A 6,147-nucleotide genomic window follows, 5' to 3' on the forward strand; every position below is an offset into this window, starting at 1 on the left:
ATTTATTTCTTGCAATAGGCACGCCTAAGTTATGGAAGGGCTAAGAAGGGGTCGAGGCCGTGGTCGAGGCCGTGGGCGGGGGACTAGACCGGCCCAACCTCAGGGGAATGACCAGGGATCGGCAACTGGACCGACCTAGGGCCAGGAAAATATAGAGGGTAATCAAGTGGCTACTGCCATTAACAGGATGACGGATATCCTAGAACGTTTAGCTGATAGACAAGGACCTGGACCGTTTAACCAGCCTGGGGGTCAGGAAAGAGGAGAGGATAGAGCCCTAGAGAGATTCTTAAAATTTAACCCGCCTAAGTTCCTTGGCGAGCCTGATCCTGAGGTCGCGGAGAATTGGTTAGAAAGAATGACCAACATATTCACTGCTTTAGATTACACTGAGGATAGGCGAGTGAACTTTGCTGCTTTCCAATTTGAGGGAGTAGCCCGTGCTTGGTGGGATTTGATAAAAGGAAAATGGGAAATGGCTCAAACCCCTTGGACTTGGGAGAATTTCACAAGGGAGTTTAATGAAAAGTTTCTTCCGCCCTTAATCCAAGAGAAAAGGGAGGATGAATTTATTAAGTTGAAACAAGGAACCCTTACTGTAGCAGAGTATGAAGGGAAGTTCACTAAACTTTCCAAATACGCTCCCGAGTTAGTAGCCAATGAGCGGAGGAGGATTAGAAGGTTTGTACAGGGACTTAATGTGGAACTTCAGGAGGGCCTGGCTGCAGCCCAAATCTCTACCTTTACTGAGGCTTTAGAGAAAGTGCAAAGGGTTGAGAATGCAAGATCTCAAGTGAGGGATTTTCACAACAGAAAAAGGAATTTTCCTAGTCGCACTTCTGGGCAGACCAGTAAGAATGTACACCCTTCTAAAATGGGAAGAGGAGAAGGAGGAACGAGAACTGCTGGAGCTTCTAGGGGAGCTCTATCTAGAGGAGGTCGTAGCGGGACGACTCAACTTAGGGGGGCACCTTCTGTTGGATCGACTGTAACCCCTCAAGTTACATGTGGGTATTGTGGTAAACCCAATCATTCTGAGAACGATTGTTGGAGAAAGTTGGGGAAATGTTTATTTTGTGGGAGTACGGAACATCAAGTCGTCAGTTGTCCAAAATCACCAAAGACAGGGGGAAATGCTCAAAGGCCAGAAAAGTCAACTTCTAAGCAGACCAGTGCCGGAGGGAGCCGACCGAAAGTACCGGCCAGGGTTTATGCACTGGATTATCAACAAGTTCCGGAGGCAACTGAGGTGGTAGAAGGTACAATCCCAATCTTTCATCGTTTAGCTAGGGTTTTAATTGATCCAGGTGCAACTCATTCCTTTGTAAACCCTAACTTCATGAATGGGATAGACTTGAAGCCAATTAAGTTACCATATGACTTGGAGGTTAAAACACCTACTGGAGACAAAAGCTTAATTGCTAATCTGGAGTACAGGAATAGTGAAATCTATGTAGGGGAACGGAAATTATGGGCCGATTTGATCGGTTTGACGATTAAGGGATATGATGTAATCTTGGGAATGGATTGGTTAGCCCGTTATAATGCTCAGTTAAACTGTAGGACGAAAATTGTAGAGTTGCATATTCTAGGAGAAGCAACCCTGAGACTGGATGTAAGGGGTAGATTAGCTTCGTCTGCACTTATTTCAGGAATTCGGGCTAGAAAATTATTAAGTAAAGGAGCTCAAGGGTATTTGGCTTTTCTTATTAACACTCCTAGTGATAAGGTGAATTTGGAAGACACACCAGTAGTAAAGGATTTTCCAGATGTTTTTCCGGAAGAATTGGAGTCTCTACCCCCGGAACGGGAAATAGCTTTTAAAATTGATATAGCTCCGGGAACAGCACCTATCTCAAGGACACCATATAGGATGGCTCCCGCTGAATTGAAGGAATTGAAGTTACAATTACAGGATTTGTTGGAACGGGGTTTTATACGAGAGAGTGATTCCCCGTGGGGAGCCCCAGTTTTGTTTGTAAAGAAGAAAGATGGGAGTTTGAGGTTATGTATAGATTATCGAGGTTTAAATGATATTATGATTAAGAATAAATACCCACTGCCCCACATTGATGAGTTGTTTGACCAATTGCAAGGAGCTGTAGTATTTCTCAAAATTGGATTTGAGACAGGGTTATTACCAGTTAAGGATTTTGGAGAAGGACATACCCAAGACTGCTTTTAACTCGAGATATGGGCATTTTGAGTTTGCCGTAATGCCATTTGGGTTAACAAATGCTCCTGCTGCTTTTATGGATTTAATGCATAGGGTTTGTAAGCCCTATTTGGATCAATTTGTAGTGGTGTTCATTGATGATATTTTGGTATATTCTAAGAATGTGGAGGATCATGAAAAGCATTTGAGAATTGTTTTGCAAACTTTAAGGAAACATCAACTATACGCTAAATTTAGTTAGTGTGAGTTCTGGTTACAAGTTGTGACTTTCTTAGGACACATAATTTCTGAGAATGGGATTAAAGTGGATCCAGCTAAAGTTGAAGCTGTTTCGAAATGAAAACGACCGGAAAACCCTACCGAGGTTCGGAGTTTTATTGGATTAGCAGGGTATTACCGGAGATTCATTCAAGATTTTTCAAAAATTGCTGGACCCATGACTGAATTGACCAAGAAAAATGGAAAGTTTATATGGAATTCTAAGTGTGAGGAAAGTTTTCAGGAATTGAAAGGACGGCTGACAAGGGTACCTGTGTTAGCCTTGCCGAATGGAAAGGATAGTTTTGTGGTTTACACAGATGCTTCTAAGGAAGGATTGGGGTGTGTTCTAATGCAAAATGACGGAGTGATAGCATATGCCTCTAGGAAATTGAAACCGCATGAAGGAAATTACCCGACTCATGATTTGGAGTTAGCAGCTGTGGTCTTTGCTTTAAAGAAATGGAGGCATTACCTGTATGGAGTGACATTTGAGGTTTTTACAGACCACAAAAGTCTTAAGTACTTATTTTCTCAAAAGGAACTGAATTTGAGGCAGCGTAGATGGATGGAATTTCTGGAAGACTATGACTGTACGATTAAATACCATCCAGGAAAAGCTAATGTAGTGGCTGATGCTTTGAGTCGTCAAGTACAGATGGCTGGATTGATGATTAAGGAATTTGAATTGTTGAAAGAAATTAGTCAGTGGAATCCTCGATTGGAACCGAGGAAAGTAATTCTGGGGAACATTGTATTGAATTCTCCTTTGATGGAACGTATCAAGGAATCCCAAGGAAAGGACACTGAAGTACAGAAATGGTCGGAAAAGGTTAAAAAGGGGGACAAATCGAATTTTAACTTGGGACCAAACGGTGTATTGAGATTTCGGAATCGGGTAGTTGTGCCAAAAGATGAAGGACTTAGAAAGGAAATTTTAGAAGAGGCACACCGATCAAAGTTTACAGTACATCCAGGAGGGAATAAAATGTACCAGGACTTGAAGAGTCTTTATTGGTGGAAAAATATGAAGAAGGAGATTGCCCAATTTGTCCAAACGTGCTTAATTTGTCAACAGGTTAAAGCCGAACATCAGAAACCATCAGGGCTTTTGCAACCTCTAGAAATACCTGAGTGGAAATGGGAGAATATCACTATGGATTTTGTATCGGGGTTACCAAGAACACAGAAAGGCCATGATGCGATTTGGGTAATCGTAGATAGATTGACCAAATCAGCTCATTTTCTGCCAATTAATATGAAATATCCATTGGAGAAGTTGGCCAGGTTGTATTTGGATGAGATCATTTGGTTGCATGGAATACCTGTCAGTATCGTATCGGATAGAGATCCAAGATTTGTTTCGAGGTTCTGGCAAAAGATGCAAGAAGTATTAGGGACTAAATTGAACTTTAGTACCACTTACCATCCCCAGACGGATGGACAGTCGGAGAGGACAATTCAAACTCTTGAGGACATGTTACGGACTTGTGTTCTGGACTTTGGAGAGAGTTGGAGTAAGTTTTTGACTTTAGTGGAATTTGCCTACAATAATAGTTTCCACTCTTCTATTCAGATGGCCCCGTATGAGGCACTTTATGGTCGGAGATGTAGGTCTCCAATTTGTTGGGATGAAGTAGGTGAACGAAAAATTTTAGACCCGACTACCGTGTCTTGGATTGAGGAAGCTAATGAAAAGGTAAAGTTAGTACGGCAAAGGATTCAAACTGCTCAAAGTAGACAAAAGAGTTATGCCGATAATCGAAGAAAGGATTTGGAGTTCACTGTTGGAGATATGGTATTTCTCAAGATTACGCCTTTAAAAGCAAGTTTGATGTCCGGAAAAGGGAAGAAACTACAACCAAGGTTTGTAGGGCCTTATAAGATTATTCAACGAGTTGGGAATGTAGCCTATAAGCTGGAATTACCACCGAGCTTATCTCGAATTCATAATGTGTTCCATGTGTCCATACTTAAGAAATATCATCCAAACCCCTCTCATGTTTTACAACCGGAGAATATTGAGATCGATGAAACCCTGACCTATGAGGAGAGACCGGTAAAACTTCTGGATCGAAAGGTGAAGGAATTGAGGAACAAGCAGATACCACTAGTGAAAGTTCTATGGAAGAACCACGGAGTAGAGGAAGCAACATGGGAAGTTGAAGAGACAATCAGAGAGAAGTATCCAGACTTGTTCATCAACCAAGGTAAATTTCGAGGACGAAATTTTCTTAAGGGGGAGAGGATGTGAGGACTCGTAAAAACTATTATTTTTAAGCCTAATTTATGGCTTAATAAATTATCTAATTGGATTTTTACCACGAGGAATATTTTCTAGTCTCTTTAGACCTAAATACATGACAATATAATTTCGTTATATTTTTAAAGTGTCTCGTTTCAAAAATTATTTTTTTCTTAGGAACTTGTTTAGGGAAAAGGTGAAAATACGTTTGGAGAATTTTTGCCAATTAGGAGTACAATTAGCCCGGAAATTTTGGGACATGTACAACGGCTTAAAAATAGGTAATTTTAGATTTAAGTACTTAAGTGATAGTTAATAAAATTATCGTTATAAGAATTTCTTGGAGGTTTTGCGTAATAGCGTTAAAATTGTCGGTACGCGTTTTCATACGCGCGGCTTTATTTGAGGGACTTTAGACCCTTATTTCGAGACAATTAAGAGTGAATAATATTTATATGAACATAAGTACATTAGAGGTTTAGTGCACTAGTGAACCAAACGCGAGAGAAATCGAGCCCTAAACGCACCAAACGAGCCCTAATGAGGGTTGACTTTGGAGTGAATTTACACCACTCATTTTAATCTTCTCTTGGAAGCTAACCTTGATCAAATTTCACTCTTTCTTCTCTCACCAACAGCCGGCCAGCCTTCCCTCTCTCTCACTCCCTTGCTTCACAAATTTCTTGATCAAATTAACCACAAAACTTCAATCAATCTTCACCAAACTTGAAGACCATCTAGCAAACTACTTGGAGGTTGGATCTAGCTAACTAAAGGGCTGCATTTCACGGTTTCTTGGAGCCTCTTGAGGACCGAAAATTTCTGGTTTAAAGCACTAAGGAGGTATAACCTCATCCTACACCTTAAACTTGGATTATGATGGTAGAAATACATCTTTAAGCTATTGCATGTGTATGGATGGCTTGATATTGTTGGAAAATTTGAAAAGTGGGCTCTATGAATTCCCACACTTGGGTTGTTGCTGATTAGAGGATTAATGTTGGATTTAATGGTAGTTTAGTGGTTAAAATGATGGATTTATGGAGTATTATTGTTGGAAACTCAAAGTTGAGGTCATGACAAGAAATTTCCGAAACTGCCCCTGTTTTGTTCGGCCATGATAAGGCCAATTTTTGGTGATTTATTGGCGTGAACCTGATGTTTATATGTTATGTTATATGTGTAAAAATTTTCATTGGAAAACATTAACGTTTAGATGGGCAAATGAATTTATTCGTGAACTAGGCAAGCTGGAAAATTATTTTCGGATAACCCTGTCCAGCGGTAGCATTTTGACCATAACTTTGTCCTTCGATATCGAAATTGAGTGCTGTCAGTGGCATTCGAAACTAGACATCCATACCTTTCCAACGGTATAAAATGCGTATTCTGATTCCATGTGTAGGAGCCGAACCATTCGTTTTAAGATAGCTGTCCTGTCTCTCGGATCTGCTGGAATGGTTTGTAG

The sequence above is a fragment of the Coffea eugenioides genome, chromosome 3 (assembly GCF_003713205.1).
Source record: "Coffea eugenioides isolate CCC68of chromosome 3, Ceug_1.0, whole genome shotgun sequence".
Lineage (NCBI taxonomy): Eukaryota > Viridiplantae > Streptophyta > Magnoliopsida > Gentianales > Rubiaceae > Coffea > Coffea eugenioides.